This window comes from Falco punctatus, assembly GCF_963210335.1.
Source record: "Falco punctatus genome assembly, chromosome: 9".
Classification (NCBI taxonomy): domain Eukaryota; kingdom Metazoa; phylum Chordata; class Aves; order Falconiformes; family Falconidae; genus Falco; species Falco punctatus.
The window spans coordinates 7,350,946-7,366,392 of NC_137589.1; the positions used below are offsets into that span (position 1 = coordinate 7,350,946).

The 15,447-nt window shown below is 41.5% G+C and overlaps 1 long non-coding RNA gene across 3 annotated transcripts in view; it reads left to right on the top strand.

Moving 5' to 3' along the window:
• The window catches only part of LOC308070013, a 166,562-nt gene continuing 151,115 nt past the window's right edge, over positions 1-15,447 (top strand). For all 3 annotated transcript variants that reach the window (XR_013930588.1, XR_013930589.1, XR_013930590.1), the window contains exon 1: positions 1-15,447. This exon is cut by the window's right edge. This is a non-coding gene — a long non-coding RNA (uncharacterized lncRNA).

Genomic DNA, 15,447 nt, shown 5'->3' on the forward strand with positions numbered 1-15,447 from the left:
AAACAAAGAAACCCGACTATTAAGCTGTAAGAGAAGCCCAGTGGGTGACCTGGTTGTGTTTGATGTGCCATGCCTGCCAGAGTCTGCATGTAGTCTCACACAGTCATTCTGAGGTGAGGACAGTCTTACGTGTGTGTATACCAACTAAAATAATCATTGCTTTCAATAACAACCTTGTTACATACTTAAATGCTTATCACAGTATGTAGGAATGGAAAAGAGTGTTAAGCATTTGAACTGCACTGTTTCTTTTGAGTGCTGATGCCTCAAAGCCTGGAAAGGTGTGATCGCTTGTACTCACACAACTAACGTGACCAACTATGTCTACTCTAGCTGAATGGAGAACTGAGCAGGAAGAAAGTGAAAGAGCCTGGGCACTAAATAGTAGAAGACCTTTTCATAAGGGCTTTATGTGTTATAGTCCTGCGATTGCTGTTAATTTTGTAGGTTCAGATAGAGGGCTCATTACTCCTTTTTTCTCATCCTGCCTTTGGTGCCTGGACTTTTCTGTTCTTAAAGCTGGGCTCACACTACGGTGCTGAACTTTGTAAAGTGCTCTTGAGGAAAAATACTTCACTTTACAGTGATATACATGGAAAACATTGTTTGCTCTGTATTTTTGCCTGCAAAAAAGTCATCAAATACTGTTTTGTACAGTTTAATGGCAGCAGGCCAGATTCCAGTCCCAGTCAGGCCAGGTGAAATCTAGGGGTAGTGTTACCAAAATCTGTAAAGCTAAGCTTCACCTTCAGTTGTACAGCAGATATATGGGTACTTTTAATGTATTATATTGGTATTCGTATCGCTGTAATTTCTTAAGCATCTGCAATCTGTCTCTCCTTCTGTTTATGGATGGAAACAACTGTATTTTCATTTTAAACTAGCTCATTCTTTTTCTGGCTTCTCTTTCTAAAGTCTTTGAAGTGGTATTGGTACGCTCATTACTGTGGACATCCATTGACTTCTCTGTCTCTGAAGGCCTAATTCATTTCTTCATGTAAAGCAAATAGTCTGTTGGGTATCATGAGCTGGGCCCTACAAGCACCAGGCTGCAATTAGATCATGATCAAATATCCTAAAGCAGGTGGATTGTGGCCTGGCTTCTTAGAAGTGGAAGTCTGCCAGCTTTCATCCTTCAGGTCTCTTTCCAGCTATTTTTGGGTTGCAGAAATAATTGGAAAGACTCTTTAGAGAACCCTTTCCTTTTCAGAGAACTATCTCTTAAAGATACCACTACAAACATCTTTTTAAAAAAATCTCAGTTCTACAGTTGCCCTTTGGCTGGTGTCCTGGCACACAAACAGTGCTGCCTTTGTTGTTTTCCCCCTCCTGCTCCAGGGCAAAGTGATGTTCTTTGGGGAAGTGTACAGCACCACGTGCTAGGTTTCTTTTGGAAATCAGAAATAAGGATCCCTGCTGTTGGACTTGAGTAGGTTTTATCTGGAAATGGTGTATTTTATTTATTTATTTATTAACCTCCATATGGTGTTTGTGAAACTTCAGATTTATGATGGTTTCTTGGATTGCTAAAGCTGGCTCTAGAGTGATTAAGGAGCCCATGTGGAAGTCCCGCTGACGTTAAGTGTGTCCTTCAGCGGCCCCATATGGGTTTATTCTCTTGAATCAGGCTCCAAGTGTTTTATTCAAAGTCACTAGCTGAGCATAAAACAGAACCCAGAACCTGTGACTCATAATTGTTCTCTACTTTTCTTTTAACTGGAACACAACTGTTAGGCATAATTCTTCTTCACTTTTTCATAACAACTCATCACCTCTAGTTTTCCAGTTTAACTCCCTGGAAAATAATGTCAAAAGAGAAATCCTCGCTTTTCTTTGGTTTTGTTCTTCCTTCTTATAGACTTCACAGCATTTTCTCTACTTTTCAACATGTGAAAATAAAGTGTCTGATGATTTCATGTAAGTTTTTGTTTGATCAGTGCTTTTTCTTGGTCCTTCAGCTAGTGTGCTATGTGTGAACCCTACCTACCTTCCAGGCTGAGAAAAAAAGCCTTTCAGTCACTTCAAGAGAGAAGAACTAGCATTTCCTAGCTGAAAAAGACAACTTCTGCAGTTTCAATTAAAGGAATTACTGGGATTAGGAAGACAAAGGCCCACTTCTGAAATCAGCTTTAGCAGCATTTATGAGGATCAAGTGATCACTTCAAGTTTCTCATTCTTTTCTAACTGGCTGCTTCTCATGCTCTGAAAATACTGTGCTGTGTTTGTACTGAGAATGGAAAAATATGTTCAAGCTATAGATGGTTGATGAAATGAACTTGATTGACCATATAGCTGGGGAAATTTATATGAGTCTTTTATCCTTTCCAGCTGCAAACAGTGGTGTTCTCTGAATTTGTATGAGTTTTAAATTAACTTTTATTATTTTCTAAAGGAAATTTAATACAGGGAATAACTTTGATTGCAGAGCCAAGGCACTTCTTCCAGTACCTGCATCTCTTGCTATAACAGCTAGCTTTACTGAGATTAGCAGAGTCAGCATAATTCCAGTAGATACTAAGTTAAAGTAGCGAGTCTGTCTGGTTAGTGCAGGAGACTGGGAAAATCGATTTCTTGGGCTAAGAACAGATTCCTGTAAGACTGGCTCACATCTTTACTGCATTAGGAAGCTCTAATGCTGACCTGCACCTTGCATGTGCTTGCCTCTTCAGCACTGTGCTACCTAATCCTCCTAGAAATAGGTTGGATAGAAGTGATTTAAAAATTGCACGAGATGGGTCTGTTAAGGTTTGCAGCTGTGATGAGACTAAACCTGCACAAGAAGAAAAAACAACAACCCAAAACCCCAGCAAAACCACCATCCCCCCTACCCCCTCTCAAAAAAAAGGCACCCTCACAGCAAAAATCCTCCCACACCTCAGTTCCCTGAAGCAGGCCATTAGGCACCACCTAGAGATCTTACACCAAACAAGGAGTCTGACAGACCAGTTTCTGGCTCATCTTTTTTGCTGCACTCTAAGGTGTTACCCTGTCTGACTGTCCGCATTCCCCTGCTCAAAGGTTCTTATCCCCACAGCAGTTTTTGCAGGCTGTCACGTATACCTACATGTTAGCTGTTCCATTTGGCAATTGATACCACTGCATTGAAGGACCGATCACCATGCGTTTGGGCTATGATGGCAGGTGCTAAAGGGGGTTGACTGAGACACGGGCACATGCTCCCCTTTGCTGACTCTTCTCCAGGGCTGGTAAGAAGCTGGGTGGGCAGCAGCACGTTAACCTGGAGCAAGCGATGTCTGGATGAGTGACAGCTGGAGCCATGCGTGACCGCAGGTTGCCCTGGCATTGGGTACGGTAAGACCACAAGGCAGCAGCCACCTCCCTGGTGTTGTGTCCAGTCCCCTAGACCTGCTGAAAGGGTAAGTTGTCATCCTCAGATGCTTCAGTGTCCAGACATTAGTGTCTCTCTCACTGTTATTAGTGCTCTGATGTATTTGTAATTAACACCTCTCACTGCCTTAGCAATGAGTGGACCACAGCATGCTCTGTCACTGTCTTCCTTCCAGGGAAAGATTGTGCTCGCTGTGTATACATTTATACAACGTGAAAATTGTTCCCCTTCCTGACAGAAAATAGTGGTCATAGAATCTTCTGGGTTTTTTCTTTTTCTTTTTTTCTTTCACCAGTCCTACCATAATATATAACCATGAGCAAGAGTAGAGCAAACAGGAATCTTGTCTGTCCTGGTAAGCTAGCCTACATGGTTATTAAGAAAAATTACTGGTGCTAACAGTGTCTGAATGTAAGGTATTTCTTAATGGAGCATTTTAGATGGAGGGAAAGACAGGATTTTTAGTGAGGAAATGCTAAAGATTTCAGAAAAGGGGGTGCATGCATGCTCCCTATGCAGGTATTTAATATATGTTTATCAAACTGGAGAAGTCCTCATTCTCGTATTCATACTCCTGCATGTGGTTAGAAGAGTAAAAGTGCAAGGGTAATAATACCTTTATTTTTCTAATAGTGATTTGCAACCCCGAGACCTCTTAAGCTGCAGGTTGATGGATCTTAACTTAGCGACACTAACATGGCACTCCCAGAGAAACGTGTTGTGTAATGCTTTAATCATTAATTACCATCATTCATCATGCAGCCTTCCTTTTAACGTCCATTAGCATCATATGCCACTCATGAATGCTTGTAAGCGTATAAATGTGCTGGTAATCCTGCTGAGTAGGTTTACATTAACTGTAAATTATCTTCTTGACCAGTTGGTTGGCCTTCCTGGCTGGTAGAGTAGTCTTATTTGTAGCATTAGCAATGGGAAATGAGATACGTAGAAAATATGTGCAGGTCTGTCTTAAAAGCTAGGACCAGCTGGTGCTTGGGAATATGTTGTGAAGTGTTAGCTCAGTTGTGCCAGCATGCGTCAACATCTTTTGAGACAGAAACCTACAGTCTCTGATCCACATGGCAACAATCTTGTAGAGATCGCCTAACACTTACCAGCTCTGCTTACTTTAAGCCACTCCATTTAACATCCCACAACTCAGTTCAGAGGGGAAAAAAAAATGCAAACAATTGTAACTGTAGACAAGCTGTTGAAAACCAAAAAAAGGGAAACAAAGAAACAAATGAATATAGGTAAATGCAAACAAGCAAGAGGGGCCATTGCCCACAGCAGATTGTGAAAGCCAAGTAAGCGTGTACACATACTCATTCTTTTGTTGTGTGTTGTATAAGCATTATGTGGGCACACTCTCCAGGAACATAATGTGGCTTTGGTGGGAGCAACATTATGTTCTGAATTGTTGCATTAATGATTCATGTGAAACATGCAAATCAAAATACAACACTTGACTAGATGTCATTAGGGAGCAGTTGAGAGAACCAGGACAGAAACAAATACAGAAGTATCAATTTGTGTTGCATATATGAAACAGCGTGAAATGTTGCTCCCTTCTTCCTGACAATCAGCTCCTCCTTTTGAATTAGCACCAATATATCTTTTGTCACACAGCTGAAAACCGACCAGCCTTTAAAGATAGTCTCCCACCATGTACAGAAGTACTTTCATATAGCAGAAGTCAGGCAAGATACATTTTGCTGGTTGGAACTGGATTTGACAGCTCAGCAAGCAGCAGAGTATATGCAGTCCTCACTGTTCTGTCTTTGCTGGTTAGCTGGAGCCCACGTTTGTTTGCTCCAGCATCTGTTGTGGGATGCAGCTAGCCACCAAAGGATAGATCCTGATTTCTCATATGAATGCACAAGAAATTTCCAAGAGGTGAATTTACAGCACATTTCAAATTACTTTATTGACCGTGAATGTACCAGGGAATTTTTTGGGGTGGTTCTTTGTTTCCTTTAGAAGCACCTGGTTTTGGTGATTGCTTGCTGGCGGGAGGCTAGATTTTCACCCATCTAAAGTGCAGCAGCAGTTTGACTTGACAGAATCTCTAGAAGACAAGCTGATATGTTGTTGCAAACACTCACAAATATTTGAGCAGCTTGATATTTTCTTGCATGCTCAGCATCAGGTTTTACCTAAGACTCCACTAAGGGGCTGTGTGTCTCAGCTAGTGTCAAATCCCAGTCCTGCCAAAGCTGATCACAGGACTTCCATTGACTTCAGTGAGAGGAACAGCATAAGAATATGGGCAACATTGAATGAGGTTTGTGAATTTATTTGAAATTCAGAGTTTTCATTAGCTAGGTCCTAATTTCTTAGCAAAGCTGTTTGGGATAGCAGAGCTGGTTTTTTTACGCAGATAACATGAGAAGCAGGGTAATTCGTATATGACTTTGAGGCACCTGTGTCATGGCCTGCCTGAAAGGGATTTGTTTGCTCAGATAAGCTCCTTGGAGATCTGAGGTCTATATTCCACTGTTTCTGTGCTCTCTAGTTTTTCTGTGCCATCCCATAGTGTGGCTGGCTGCTGGAGAAGAGACAACTACTCTCTGACCAGGTGCAGAGGGAAGGTTGTGCATGGTTTTTCTGCCAGAACATCAATCCTGTTGCACTGATGTGGCAACTGTTACTATCATTAAATTCACTGACAGAAGGGGAACACACACAGGTTTTTATCTTGGGTGCAGAACAACTGCTGCCTTCCGTGAAGTCTACCTCTCTGAGGTAGAAATGCTAATTTTGTTTTCAGCATGACTGGGACATGGAAAAAGACATACTCCTCTTGATCAGCTTTATTTGTTCTGAGATTTCTGCCGCCTGTCATGGTACATCCCCACTGTTTTTGACTCCCTGGCTGTCACGTCCTTATTGTATCTAGAATTGTGAATCTGGAGCTGTAGCAGACATGGCCATGGCAAAGCTCGGGTTTGGTTGTTTTTTTGTTGTTGTTGTGTGTGGGTTTTTTGGGTTTTTTTGTTTTTGTTTTTGTTTTTGTTTTTTTCTTAGAAGAGACATGTGCAGTCTGGTGGACTGCTGGTCTTCCCACTCACCACCACTAAGGGTACAAATCTGCTGCCTTCCTTGTATCTGGTAGCCACGCTGCATTGAGCCGGCTTCCCTTGCTACAGGCTGCTGTGGAGACTTCCAGTTCAACCAAACGCACGGTGCCAAGGAGTGCAACCACAGTCCCAGGAGCCGTGTTAATTACTCATCTAACCCAGGGCTAGAAAGGTCTAGCAATGAATTATGATGCTATCCAAATTCTAGTTTTCCAGTTGAAAGCATAAGTGGGACCATGGGACTGTGTCAACAATTACCTTAGGACAAGAAAAAAAACCTGGAGTGTTCAACAGATGTCTTGACTATCCCCTTTTGGGAGAGAGCAATCCTTCCGCTTCTCTTTAGCAGACTCTGGCTATTTGTTCATGCTTCTCTGGGGGCTTATTTAGTGGTTCTGGAAATATTTTAAAAGACATTTAAAGGGACTTGACAAATGTTCGACCTGTTTCAGTGTCCATGAGCTGAGTTAAATTATGACGGTATCCTTTACGTGCAACCCAGAGGCCTGGGGTTTAAACCTGGGGAAGTCTGTAGGAATGTTAAACCCATTTCAGTGACGGTATCCGACACATGTTCTGTCTGGTCGAAGCATAAGGGTGAGCAAGCGGTGGAGTTATGCAAAGGTTTTGGATAAACCCTTCCTGCTGGTTCAGGTATGACCAATGCTTTCCAATAAAAAGGCTTTTCCTGCTGTTCCAAATGTCATCTTTCCTGCCACCTGTATCCGTCTGCTAGCAGAAGGGAAGAGAGGCACTGTCTCTGCATATAGAGGAAAAATAGGGTGCTGCTGCAGTCAGTACTCTTTTCTATAGCGATCCTCTGCTGGTTTCAAAAAACCCAACCGAAAACACAGCACCAAAAACTGATTACTGATTAGGCTGAGGCATTTGCTGTGCTCTGTCCTTGGCGCTCTCGTTTGGAAGTCTCTCTCTTTTGGGGCACCATACATAACTGGTACCAGGCTTCCTTCTCTTCCCTGGCAGGTTTATCTGCCTTTTGACCTGGACCATGTTCATCTCCTTGCTCCTAGACCATCTTTGGGTTTATATTATGCTGGTCCATTTACGTATTTCTCCCCATCCCTCCTCCACATAGCCGCCTCTTTGCAGCTATTCTGCCAGGCACCTTTATCTACATGTAAGTACCTCTGTGTCCTTAACCTGTTCTTTCTTCAGTGTACAGACTGCTCTGCTTTGCTGCTTTGGTCTTTTGCCTTCTCTAGCCAAGAATGCTCCCTGGCCTCTCCTCCTGTTTCTTCGTTATTCTCATTCATAACTTTCATAGCTTCTCTTCAGTTGTAGCTACCATCCTCTGACAAGCTTGGGGGTATCACGAATAGCAAGGCAGCAGGTCTCAGTGGATTTGGTGGAGTTCCATAAGAGAATTTCAGCAGTGTTTGTGTGGTGGGTCTCCATCCCTGCCCAGCTGATGTTTCTCATTTAACTGTCATTCATGGAAAAAAAAATAAAATAGCCTGGTTTATGGTTAAATTAAGTCTATCTTTGCCTGCTTGTTTTCCTATTTACCTTAGTTTATCGATTTCTTCCGTGTAAATTGAAGAACAAACCTTGTGTTAGATTAACACAAACTGCAGTTACTCCTTAGAGAAACTCAAGTTAAACTTGTCCAAATATGACCACCAGTAGTTAATGTCATAAAATTATACTTAAGCATCTAAGTCTCCTGATTTTTGTAAGACGTAAGCAGTTGCAACTCTAGGTGAGGGGGATGGGGCAGGAAATCATCTCAGGAAAACTGGGCACTTTCCTTTAAGTCTTCAAATAGGAACTGGGGTGTTTACGTGTTCCATCTTCAAGTTTTGCAAATGTTTGCTGTTGTGTGTAAGTTTCAGCCTGTGTTAATTTTCTGCTTAATTAATCAGATGTCTGAAAAAGTCACCTCTCACCCCCATCCTCTGCCCTTCTCAGAACAAAACCCTAGAATAACATTTGCCATGTCTGGACCATCTCTGTGGATTGTTTAACCTTTTTGTCTCCTGCCAACAAGGAGAACCATGACTGAAAGGAGTGAAACGCTGCAGGAAAAACTTCTGCACTAGGCTGCCAATGAATCAGGCTCAAAGTTTCACACTGTTTAGGAGAGGATCAGAGGATTATTATCTGAGACTGACCTAAACTGTGAACTGTTCAGATATGCCCTCAGAATTAAAGTTCCTTTTCCCTCTTGGAGGCTTTGAGCAGTACCTTTTCTGAGATGTGCTCTTTTCCTCCTTACTACTTGAAGCACAGCTTTCTAATATGAAAAATATTTTTGTCTTTTTTTTCCCCCACTGCTTCAGCTGTAACAACACTGGATGTTTGCTTGGCTTGGGTGGGAAGGTGGAAAAATATTCCAAAATTTAGAAACAGAGAGCTTTCTGATGTGTGCAGTAATCTTAAGGCAGTAAATTCTTTTTATTTGATTTTAAATGCATAATTTAGTATACAATATAAAAATGTATCCAAGGGGGAAATGAATTTTTTTTAATAACATGCTTCCCAAGGCGAGTGGCAAAACCTGTGTGTTGATGGGAAAGGGAGGGGATAAATTTATATCCTCAAGGCATGACTTGTGGTTTTGAATAAAATTGAGATTGGTGCTGCTGTTGGCTTAGTTTCTTCTAGCAGAGATGGGTTATACTGTTCACTGGGAATTCAAACACAGGCAAGTTGGGTTCACTTACAAGACTCTGATGATGCAGGGATTTACTCCACAGTTCACGCTACAGAAGTTATTGACTTCTGTGCAGCCCAGAAAGAAAATCTGGAGACTGGAGACAACTTTTTGCTCATCAGGAAAATTGTGTGGTCCCAATTCTGCCACTGCTTGAGCACCAGTGAGGTTCTTTGCACAATTAGAGGTCATACAGGGGTGATGGTTATTTTGTTTTCAGTCTGTTCCTAGACAAACAGAGTTTCTTAGACCCTGATCCATACGGCAGTGATCAAGAATCACTTTTCTCCAAGTTTAAACAGACTTACTGAGAACAAAGAAAATAAGTACTAGCTTAAAACTGTGCTTGTACAGAATTGTTTGCATTCAGTTCTATCTGGTTGCCTGCTGGAGGTTTAAAGAGGGCGTGTGTGTTTTCTCACACTTTGGATCAATTAAAGCATGCATTTTCAAGTGTTGGTTTGGGTTTTTTTTAATAGATACATTTTTAAACTCATATGATGCAAACTGAGATAATAACTTTGATTTCATTTTCAGCTTGATTTTATCTGAATCAGTAAGTAGTTTTATTGTGAAAGTAAGTTTGTAAAACACTTGACCTGTATGTCTGCCCTTCACATTGGATTAAAAATGTCCACAAATAGCCTCGATTGTTTGAACTTAAAAAAAATTTTAAATCTAGACTTGTCTAGAAAGTGTATGTGTTTTCTTCTAGCGGCATTCATCACTTCATGATTTCTAAGTGTTGCTATGGCATATAGTCCACATTAATTAATCTTTTAATGAAATTTAAAAAAATTAAGCTTATTGTTTGTGTACATGAAACAAAAAAGAAGTTCAGTTGCATTATCTCTCTTGTGCATCTAAGAGTCTGGGGAGATTACAGCCTCTGGTTTCCACAGTGCATTTTGCCTTAAATCCACAGCAGTCTGGAGAACTAGAGAGGCTGGCAATCTGTAGCACATCTTTGCTTGCTGTCTCCACCGTGCCGCTGGAGTTAGGGAAAACTGCAGCCTGTATGGAATTTCTCAGATTAGAATCATATAATGGGATGGTTCTTTCTAAAACGAGTTAAATACAGCAGCTTCTGGCGTTCTTGGTTCTGTGTCAGAATGCAAAATTTTAAAATAGAACAAACAAATGATGAAGGTAAGGGCTCCAATCGAGGCCTGCCTCCAGGGAAATGTTGGGGCCGGAGGGCTAGTGGAAATGCGTCTGGTGTAAAGGTGATTTCCCCAGTGGTTAAAGCCCACAAAGAGATGTGGGAAGAATGAGCAGTGAACGAATCACTCTGCCTTCTAGCTACTCCGGGCTGCTAAGTGGTCTCATAGGAAGTAGCTGCAACTAGCTAAAGACAGGGCATTGCCTGGGGAGCTCTGGCTTGCTTTAGGGACAGCTTCATTCGGGCAAGGTGCTGGGCAGGTGGCAGCTGTCTGCAGGTGGGATCAGGTTCATCCCAACAGCACGGGATTTGCAGCCTGCCTTTCCATAGCTTCCTTCATCGTATGGCATGGATGCCTGTTCCTCTTAATGTGAAGTGAATTAATCCATGGAGTGATGTTCTGTAATATTAGATTCAAATATTGGTCCACCTGTGAAACATGGGTAAGGTAATAGTTTCAGTTCCCTCTCTTTTGCATTATTGCATTTTCTGATGGTTTTTTGCTATATTGCTGCAGTGGTATTACAGACCGAATGCCAGATGTGCAACTTCAAACTCTGGTGCTGGGTAGCCTGATATTACAAATACCAGCTTATATGAATTACATGAAGTAAGGATTAAGTTCTCTGTTGTTTTCATTGGTGTGTGAAATGGCTCTTTTCCAAACAGTTCCTCTCTTTATAATAACTTCTTTTTACCTTAGGATTTGTAGGCATAAGGCAGTTTGGGCCTAACCCTGGCTGCATAGGGTGCTCTGAGGTTTCAAAGTCAGCTGTAGTGGGTGAGGGGGAAAGCTGAGCCTCGTTAGACCAGGTGCCTGGATTATTTTATTCACCACATGTTGAAAGTAGTTTTGCCTTTTTGTTCTACCAAGTCAGTTGAACAGCTTATGCTGAGCTGTAACGAACTCTTACAGCCTAAATGCCTTAAATTGTGCATCAAATTATGTGCTTCAATCAAATAAAGATCTTGTTGCAGTGATGCAACAGTTTGGCCATAAAAAGACTGGTGGTGCCAGTCTTGTTCTGCCCCCGGTGCATTGTGGGAATCTCTTAAGGTGCTGCCATGCAAATTCTCCTCACTGATGCCCAGCAGAGGGTGATGTTGTACAGTAGGTTGTAAATCTGTGAGGTGTAGCACCTTGCACAATTATCTGCAGCCATTCCTTACATTTTTATCATTTTAATCCACCCTTTAGAGCTATTACTTAAATGATATAGACATGGGTGGTATAATTAGAATGTGCTGTATCTGCCATTAATTTATAACATATGATAGGCTTATAGATGTCATAAAAGTGTATCTTGAGAATGCTGTGAACTCTGTTTAACCCTGATGTTTCAGAAAAGTTTGATTTTTATGGCCAAACTGTTTCATCATTGCAACGAGATCTTTCTTTTTTTCTAGAAAAGATGCTTTAAAATGAAAACTCAGTTTTTTCTGTGGTCTTGATCTTCTCTTACTGTGTTGGAATTGGTGTATGCAAAGTAATGTCTTGTTATGCAGCTATTCTGCCTTGGATTTGAATTTCACTAGATCCAGGTATCCTTTAAATTTAATGCATGGGAAAATCATTCATGAGACCAAAGTTAAATTTGCACTGCTTGACCACATCCATATTTTCCATAGAACTTTCTCCCAGTGAAAGCTGAATGTAGTGTGAAATACTGTCCATCTGTGTATTTGTCTCCCTCTCGTGGCTAAATAAAATTTTTAGGCCTAGTACTTTGAAACAACTGGTTTTATTCTTTAGTGGAGATTATTGAAGCATCTATTCCTATACTTGTTTTTTTTTTTTTTCTTGTAGATGTTTTTCTCATATGCTTTCAATTGATGTGTGCACCAGGCTGTTAGATGGCAGTGCCTATCTTGTTGTTTACAGCCTACCTTTTGATATTCTCTAAAACAGTAAAATATCGAGTCATGTGTTGCTGTTTTTCCAGCAAGCACTGTATTTAATTTTAGACCATTCCCTTGCCCCAGTTTTATCTGATGACCCAAAATGCTGGCTAGTAAGTAGAATGAATAAACTACAACTGCATGTGTTTTGTGAGGAGGGGAGTGCTGAGTTTTGGAATTCAAGAGTTTGGTGAGATTGCACTGTTGTGCAAAGACTGCTGCATTAGTATGGCTCTTAAACATCTGGTTGGGGGTAAAAGTGGTATGGAGGTTTGCCATCCTTTGCTCCTGCAGGCTGTATACAGACTTCTTTCTGAGCTTTCCAGGAAAAAAAGGGTTTGCAACACATTTCTAAATTGAGAGGCCACTAAAGCTGTCAGTTTCTTGGGAGGAGAGTTACCTAGCCTGAACAGAGTGAAGAAAGATTTTAAAGGGAACTTTTCCTGTAGGTCTTCAGTGAAACTGTGGGGAAAGCATGTGACTGCACATCAGACAAAATAAATTTATTTTAAAACATTTTATGTAATCTTGCAGAACAATCCCTACCCAAGAGATCTAGGGGTTTAATATGTAGCATTTTAATTTGCTGATCCACAGAAAGCTGATTTTCTCTTGGGTGTTGAAAATTCCACCTTAGGATTTTCCTCCAGCAATTCTGTGATGCAGCAATCCTACTTTGTGCCTCACTAAACACTGGTGTTGATGGTGGTAAGCTTTTCCTTGGGCTTCTAGCATGGAAAACCGCGCTATTTGTATTTGAAGGGTTAGAGATGAGTGGGAAGACTTGTCTCCTGCAGGCTGGCTGCAGCAAATGGCTTTGAGAGACTAAAGCTGCTAATTAACTACAGATTTTCTGCAGTCCCTGTGAAAGATGGAGACAATTCTAAATCTTCTGGGTGCCACCAGTGATGACTGGGAGAGCCAGGTGCCAAAGCTGAAAGACCTTGATAGTTTGTATAAAGGGCTTTTCTACACTGCAAAAGCCGTTCCTGGCTTCCACACCTTGAGATTAATATGTTTGTCCTGAAAGAAGAAAAGAGGGCTCGGTGTGCCTGAGGGGGTTGTCAGTTTAGCATTAAGACCGAGCAATCAGATGTGTGGGCACATCTTGCTGAGTCTCCTATGCAATGTTATTACGCACCTTTGCTCTTGACAGTTGGCTGTGATGCCTGTGTTTTCACTAGTTGTGCAGTCAAGTACTCACACGCATTGAGATTATACTCAGATCCCAGGCTTTGCAGGGAAAATCGGATCCAGTTCCAGCTGCAGCTGACTCTTGTGTAAATAAAGAACTGTACCAAACCCCAGACAACTGAATATCTCCTTGCTTTGCAACGGTAAATTCCTGGCAGTGAAGTCCCTATTTCATTCAGTGAAATAGCTCATATCTCTGCAGTTACCATGCTCTGCTGCTAAACTGCTCTGGTTTTCCCCTCGACTCCACAGCTCCTTTTAAACTGCAGTATTACTCAAGCTCTACAACAGGAGACAAGGCATCTAACAACAAATCTGTTTTTATTTGTCCTCCTATCAAATGCCCCTAAATCAGACTGTGACCAGACATGGAGTGGAAGTACCCCAACCTTTTATAGCACTTGCTTTGAGAGATAGGGAGGAGGCAAACTCCAGCTCTAAATCTTCCTGGTGCCACCCTTAATGACAGGGAGAGCAGGGTGCCAAAGTCTATTATGTGCTGAAAGGCCCCTAAGTGTTATTGTAAAGGGCTTCTGCAGACCCACCATACATTTTCATCTGAAGGTTTTTAGGCTTCCACTGCATGGGAAGAAGCTGGTGGAGTATTTGTAGTGTGTATCTGCCATATTTTATAGTAAAGAGCCCTTTCTGAGCAGCTCTCCTTTTTAATTATACCTTAAAATGGTATTAAGTGTTGGCTCTGTTCATGCCAATTGCTGTTTGGTTGTAATCACTGCAAGAGCTCTTGCTCATTGGGACATCAATTTTCTTTTCATCGATGCTTTGCTTTTATGTTTGGAAGGGTATTTGAAAGCATATAGGCTGAAGCAGAAAATATTGCTGAGGCACGCAGAATGATAAATTTCCCTTCTGATACAGAAGAGTCTAAGGAGGAATGTACGTTTTGTTCCTTTTAAAAAGTTTTCCTTGCTAGATGATGTTTTGAGGGGAAAGGGGGGGAGAACAAATTTGTACTTTTATATGGTGGGGGAGAGTAGGGTGTATGTGTGGGTTTGTTTTTTCTGCCTCTTAAAGTCTACCGTAAAGTGGATATTTTATTGCCTGCTTCTCCTGACTTACGTATATTGGTAATTGAAGGAGAGTGCTGAACTGCTGGCCTAGTGCATTATTTGTGTTTTCTTAGTCTCCAGGATCTTGAAGGAGGTGATTATCCCAACAGCTGCCTCTTGGGGAATGCGAGGGGAGAGGGGAAATTGCCTAGTTGGGTAGATGGGCTCACCTCTGAAAGGTCACGAAGAGAACCAAATGCTGATGTATTGATACCTTGTGGACCCTTTCTTCACAGCTTGACACAAAAGGTAGCTTTAAATCGAAAGAAGACTGTGCCATTGCGGAAAGCAGTTCACACACACGTATTTCTGCTCTTCTTTCCAGCCAGTGAGCAGTCTCTTCTGTAAACCATCTCTTCTCTCTTCTGGTGTGACTTCATTCTCTACACAAATGTGTGAAAGGGAAAGCCATTTACTGTAATCAGCTTATCTTGCTTAGCCTTTAAGAATGTTAATTTTGCAATATTAAATCTGAATATTATACTAGGATCATTCTTATGGTGACCTTTCACCTGCTTGACTAATGCAGATGTCACAAAAGCTGCAGCGCAGCCCTGTAGCACAGGGATGATGGCTTCTAATGGGGATTATACATGAGCTAATACATTTCTTGGTATATTCGCGTTTTCCAAGAGTATCCTTCACAACGCATTCGATAATTTGCAGCCTAGTGTTATCCTCCTGGCTTTCAGCTTGAATTATGCACTTACATTATGCCTTCAATCACAGAGACATCTCAGTGTTTGGGTTGTGGGTTTTTTTTTTAAAAAAAAGGTGTATTCATTTTGAAATTTTTACTTTTGAGTCTAGGCGTAGTTTACGTCTGTACTGAATTTAAGCAAACTTGGTATGGGCTCTGTAATGTACTCTGCATCAGGATTATGGTCTTTCATTTGCAGGAGTTAAGTCTTTGTAGTTTTAGTCAATTGTTTCAACTTTCACTCATGTTTCACACTCTGCTGTCCCACTCAGGTGTGTGCCCTCAACACTAGCCTGTACCATGGCTTGTTGTCTTGCCA